Here is a 6,577-nt window from a genome sequence, read left to right as displayed (position 1 = left end):
AATAAGGGAAATGTTGTAAAGATAATCTGTAAGAAGATATAAACAAAATTAATAGAATGCAGCAACTGGCCCCATCGTTATGTTTGCTAAGGACAAGCCAGTTGTGTTTCTTATTGATGGTGGCATACACCAGGGGTTAACCAAGGGGAGCCTGGCAGGAGACCTGCCAGAAGGCCCGCAAGGCCCAGCGACCATGGGGAACCCGAAGAAGGTGATATGCACGTGATGACCATCTTGTTCTCCAAGTTAGCAACGGCAGCTACATGGATTGCATCTCCCTCTGTAAAATCCTAGCATCTACCATGTATATAAGGGGTGGCTAGCGGGCTCTCATACCAATCTATTGTTAGATTGACCAACTCTCGGTAGGAATCTCGTCTACATCATTGTATTCCATTGCATGAGGTATCCATCTACCATGAATAACAAGAAGAGGCATGATGTAGGGTATTACTCTTCGGACGCCTGAACCTGGGTAACTTGTGCATGCAAGATCCGTCCTGGTAATTCCGACCAAGTTCGCCACCCTACCAAGGGATCTGACAGTTTTGTGCACTATCAATTCTGTCGGAAACCGAATCCGGGATAGAGATCCAGATGAAGCCTACAAGTTCACGCTAAGCCAGACCCTCACCTTCGGCTCTTTCAAGCTAGTGCTTGATAGTTGGGGACGGCCCTTGGACGTCACGCCCCCGCCCTACGTCTACTACATGCGCTTCGGGACGATCGAGTTCCTCTTCAATGACCACGCGAGACCACGACAAGCTATGCCTACTCGACCCGTATCGCAAGGAAATATGTGTGGGCTACCGCTCGCAGCGAAAAATCTGGATGTACAGTTTCATTTCTTTTTAGCACAAGATAGCTGAAATGAATAAATTAATTTGTCACAACCAAGCTTTGATAAGCGCTTGCAGTACTGGAGTTTAACATTATTCTTTAACTAGAGGATACCCCACCCGTTTGTTGCGGGTTGATTGATGAAATGTTTGGTCCATAACATGAGAACTAAAATTGAAAATACATATGATTTATTATATTTGATTATGTATAGTTGTAAAATATTTATTGAACATAAGTAGAATAATTGAATGGAAAATATTTTCCCATGTATGGTTGAATGTTCTGGTGGTTTTTTTCACATGCAAGATTGCATGTTGAGGTGGGTCTTATCCCATTCATAATTATAAGATGAGGTACCAACTTGCATGTTGAGATTTAAGTAGTGGGGATGACTCTGTTAGGTATATAGGATTCATGCCCGCGTGAGTTAATTCATGTTGTGCAACAAATATACAAATCTAAAAGGGGATTTTCGCTACCAAGTTAACGTGGCCAAACCCATGCTCAACATTTAACTCTACCTACGCAAAGTGTATCTCGCTTAGAGTAAATTGATCATATTGGATATGGCTTTCGCATTAGGATTCGATTCATGATTGCATGAGTTAATGGGTATGTATCTCCTACATGAGTGAGAGTGAAGGAATATGCAAATCTAAAATAGAAATTTTCTCTACATAGTTAACGCAGCCCAAAACTCTTGCTCAACAAATTATGACTCAGTGTAAGGCAAAGACAAACATACTTGCAGTATACTCATATGAATCGGCACACATTAAATGAAGATATGCATAATACTCCCTTCATTCCTAAATACTTGTCTTTCTAGGCATTTCAACAAGTGACTACATACGAAGCAAAATGAGTGAATCTACACTCTAAAATATGTCTACATACATCCGCATGTAGTAGTCATTTAAAATGTCTAGAAAGACAAATATTTAGGAACGGAGGGAGTAGTAGTATAGATATGCACATTAAATGAAGATATGGATTTTGGCACCACAATTAGTTCTCGCTCAACGTTTAACTCTCCGTGTACAAGCCACCAAGACTGCTTGCATTCAAGCCACCAAGTAAGGTGCGGTGCTCTAGCTTGCTACTGTGACTGTTGCTGCAACCATGGAGCTTGACACACACGCTCTCGCCCTCCTCCCGCTGGTGCTTGCCTCGCTGGCGATGTTCCTCCAGCCTGCCGTTGCAACCCATGGCATGCCACGCCCCAGCGGAGGCTTCAGCCTGCGCCTGGTGCCCAGCGCCGGCTGGAACAGGACCATGCACGTCGACGGCGGCGGCTTCCTGCACCTCAACGAGCGAGCAGGCAGCCACCACTGCGCTTCGGCCGCATTTCCACGGGCCGAGAGGGCTGACATACAGCGTGGCCACCACCGTCGGGACGGGCCGCGGCCGCTGCACCTACGACCTGGTGCTGGACACGGTCAGCAGCCTGACATGGATGCAGTGCTTGCTGATTGCGCATCCGTTCCCACAGATGCCGCCGCCCTTCAACCCGGAGATCTCGACGTCGTTCAGACGCGTCCCGCACGGGAGCGACCTGTGTCATAAGCCATCCAGGGGCAACGATTGCGAGTTCCGGGCCACTCGCCTCGACGGCGCGCACGCGAACGGTGTGCTCGGCACCGAGACCTTCGCCTTCGCGTCCGGAGAGGCACGGCTTCCTCCGGTTCGGCGCCGATGTCCCGGCCACCGGCCACATGAAGAGCACCAACATCCTCTACATGCGCTGGACCAGCCCGGATTTCAGCGCCTACTTCGTGAAACTCCTCGGAGTCAGCGTTGCCGGCAAGCGCCTGGTCGGGCCACCTGGACGCCGCATGAGCGAATTATTCCAGCGCCACAAGTCGGGCGGTAGGTGGTACGGCGGGTGCCTGATCGATCCCGGGACGGGCAGGACGACAATGACGCAGCTCGCGTACAACGTCCTGGAGCACGCCGTGGAGGAGCATGTCAAGAGACTGGGGATGCCGCTTGTGAGGCGCCACGGGTATCGCCTGTGCTTCAGCGGCGCGACTCAGGCCGCCTTCCCGCACCTGCCGACGATGACGCTGCACTTCGAGGAGGGCGGGGAGGAGGACGGTGACCTCGTGATAAGGCCGCAACAACTCTTCGTCTTCGTTCAGCGCGACATCTGCCTCGCCGTGGTGCCGAGCGAGCACATGACCATCATCGGCGTGATGCAGCAGGTGGACACGCGCTTCGTCTATGACATGACAGCCGGCAAGATCCACTTCGCTCCCGAGAGATGCAGCGACGATACAGGCGGCCCCAACTGAACTAGGATGTGGGCTTCCAGTAAACCCTAATTAATGGGGCAGTAGTCTGCGTCGGTGCGCCGGCCGAAAGTTTCGGCCGGTCGCACCGCAGCCGCCCGATGCATGTGCGCACAGCCGTCGGATTGGATCCCATCTTCTTCCTTCCCGTCATCTTCAATCTGAGTCAACGCGCTTCCCCTTGATTAGCCCCATCCAACGTAGCTTTGCGGCATCGCCGTCCGCTCGCATCGGGCAAAGGCCACGCATCTCCCCCTTGTTGGCTTCGGTCCCAAACGTACGAACACCGACGAGTACTTTCCGTCGAGTCCCGGTTGGCCGATACTTTGGCCAACGGACGTACGTGCAACAATAAGCAGGCAAGCACCCTGGTGGATCGATTAGCTTCACACTACCAGAAGAAGCTAGCTTGCACTAGCTAGCTCTATGCAGCCGGCCGATCGATTAACCCCGTACCTCACGAGACAACACGCCGAGTTATAGCAACAGGCTCGTGTCGAGCCTTTGTACTTTTATTGCTTTGATTGATCTGATATTACAACGTAGGGTACAGCTATATTTATACTAGTACAAAGCTAGCTAACCCAAACCGAGTCGGTGACTGCTCCTAGTCCATACCGGACAGGACTTCTACTACGTGGTTGATTCCAACAATCACCCCCCCCAACCACGATGTCCTCACTTCACAGCTTGGACGCCGATCCTTCCCCGCATCTCCGTGAACTTCTGTCGTCCCAAAGACTTGGTCAGGATATCTGCAAGCTGATCATCGGTGCAAATGTAGTTGACTTCAATCTTGCCTTCTTCCACGCAATCTCGTATGTAGTGATACCGTATATCAATGTGCTTACTTCTATCATGATGCACTGGATTCTTACATAGAGCAATCGTGGACTTGTTGTCAACATAAAGCACCACTCCTTCCGGTTCCTTGTCAGTGAGGTCACCGAGTAGCCTTTCTAGCCACACACCTTGACCTGCCGCGGTTGCAGCTGCAATATACTCCGCTTCACAGGATGATAATGCGACCACCTTCTGCTTTTGTGATAGCCAACTCACTATGCTTCTTCCCAAGAAATATGCCACGCCCGAGGTACTTTTACGGTCGTCAATATCTCCTGCCAAGTCGCTATCACTGTAGCCAAGTAGCTCCACCATCTCCTTCCGCTTCTCTCTCAAATAGACACAACCGAAGTTAGTTGTCCCTTTGATGTACCTAAGTATTTGTTTCACAGCTGCCCAATGTTCTGTCGTGGGTGCTTCCATGAAGCGACTCACTACGCCAACGGAATAGGCCAAGTCTGGTCGTGTATTCACAAGATACCTTAGGCTTCCGACCACACTTCTATAGTCCGTTGCATCAACCGCGGGTGCTTGGCTCCTCTTGCTAAGTTTAAGTCGAGGCTCCATTGGAACATGACTTGGATTGCAGTCCTCCATGCTACAGCTTTCAAGAATCTTCTTTGCATATGCCTCCTGGCATAACGTGATTCCCTCCGGCTTTTGCTGTACCTCGATCCCGAGATAGTAAGTCAAGATCCCTAGATCACTCATCTTGAAAAGCTCCTTCATTTGTAGCTTGAATTTAGCAATCTCCTCCTCATCTGCTCCAGTTATCAAGAGATCATCAACATAGATGCCCACTAGGAGACGATCCTTGCCTTTACCTCGCTTGTACATAGCATGCTCTAGTGGACTTTTCTCAAAACCAAGAGAAACTAGTGTACGATCAAGCTTGATGTTCCACGCCCGAGGAGCTTGGCATAGTCCGTACAATGCCTTGTGTAGTTTCAACACCTTGTGCTCCTCTCCCTTTTTGATGTAACCCGGTGGTTGCTTCACATACACTTCTTCTTTTAACTCCCCGTTCAAAAAGGCGGATTTTACATCCATGTGATGTAGCCTCCAAGATTCTTGAGCCGCGAGAGCTATAACTAGCCTCACCGATTCCATCCTTGTGACAGGAGCGAACACTTCCTCGAAGTCTACACCTTGCTCTTGCACGTATCCTTTGGCTACGAGCCTTGCCTTATGCTTCACCAAGTTTCCTTCGGCATCTTTCTTGACCTTGTACACCCACTTGAGCCCTATGATTTTATGGTCGTTGGGTGGATCCACGAGCTCCCATGTATTGTTGTCTCGGATCGATCCCAACTCCTCATCCATAGCACGACGCCAACACTTCTCCGTATTTGCATCTTCAAATTTTGTCGGTTCCTCGACGCTAAGCAGACACTGTCGTCCTCTTCTTTTTATTTTCACTGGATTTTTCTTCGGATATAAATCCGCCACTGGCCGAAGACGGACTGGTGTCGGCGGACGTTCCCTTGTCTCCTGTTCAGTCGAAGACGAGGAATTTTCATCCGGAGTTTCCAAACTCCCAATTTCTGGCGAATCCTGTTCCTCCGAACTGGCTGCATCTCCATTAGATGAACAATCCAAAACATGTGTATCATCTTCACGTACATGGCCTTCACGTACGTGGCCTTGATGTCCTTGTGGTGCAGCACGTGGGCTGCTGGAAACGCCTCCAGTGGACAGGCTTTTTGCTCCCGGGCTGGTTGATGAGCCACCTGGGCTTTGAGGTGGACAGCCTCCTGATGGGCTTCGTCCAGTGCCTCCACGCATATGTGAGCCACCAGATCGAGCGCCGCTGGCGCTGCCTGGCGTGTCTTCAGGCGCACCAGCCGGTCCTTCTTGCTCGTGCGCGTGTGACGCAGCGGGAGTAGCTGGCGCGTCTCCATTTTCTGTCGTGCCGTCCGCGCCGTTTGTCGCGGCCGACGTCTCCGGTTGATCACCAATGTCTGCATGCTCATAATCATCGTAAACAACGTTGAAAATATCATCGGAAGACGGGTATACCGGCTCGGTGGAGTTCAATTCCATGACCTTGCTTCTTCAAAGACCACGTCGCGCGTCACAACCACCTTATTGGTTGAGGGGTTGCACGCACGGTATGCCTTCGTGCCTTTTTCATAGCCAACCAACACCATTGGAGTACTCCGATCCGCCAATTTGCTAGTATGCCCGGTCACTGTCTTCACATGCGCTACGCACCCGAAAGTGCGAAGATGATCAACCGTGGGCTTGTGTCCGTACCATGCTTCGTACGGCGTCATCCCAACCACACTCTTGGTTGGAGCCCGGTTCAGCAAGTAAACAGCCGTATTGACCGCCTCACCCCAAAACTTGCCCGGCATGCCTTTACTTTTCAACACGCTTCGTGCCATCGCCACCACGGTTTGATTCCTCCGTTCCACAACACCGTTTTGCTGCGGTGAGTATGGCGCCGTAAGATACCTCTTGATGCCTTGAGCTTCGCAAAAGTCCGTGAATGCACGGGACTTGAACTCACCCCCCCGATCGGTACGGAGGGCTTTCAGTTTGGCTTCAGATTCTACTTCAGCCGCCATTTTTATTATCCTGAAAGCTTGCAAAGCTTG

The 6,577-nt window shown here is 50.8% G+C and overlaps 1 pseudogene; it reads left to right on the top strand.

Moving 5' to 3' along the window:
• Positions 1-1,965: 1,965 nt before the first annotated feature.
• LOC123181905 (aspartic proteinase nepenthesin-1-like) lies at positions 1,966-3,137 on the top strand (annotated as a pseudogene).
• Positions 3,138-6,577: the final 3,440 nt, after the last annotated feature.

Source organism: Triticum aestivum, chromosome 1A (genome assembly GCF_018294505.1).
Source record: "Triticum aestivum cultivar Chinese Spring chromosome 1A, IWGSC CS RefSeq v2.1, whole genome shotgun sequence".
In the NCBI taxonomy this organism is placed as follows: Eukaryota; Viridiplantae; Streptophyta; class Magnoliopsida; order Poales; family Poaceae; genus Triticum; species Triticum aestivum.
This window is presented reverse-complemented; position numbering and strand designations above follow the sequence as displayed.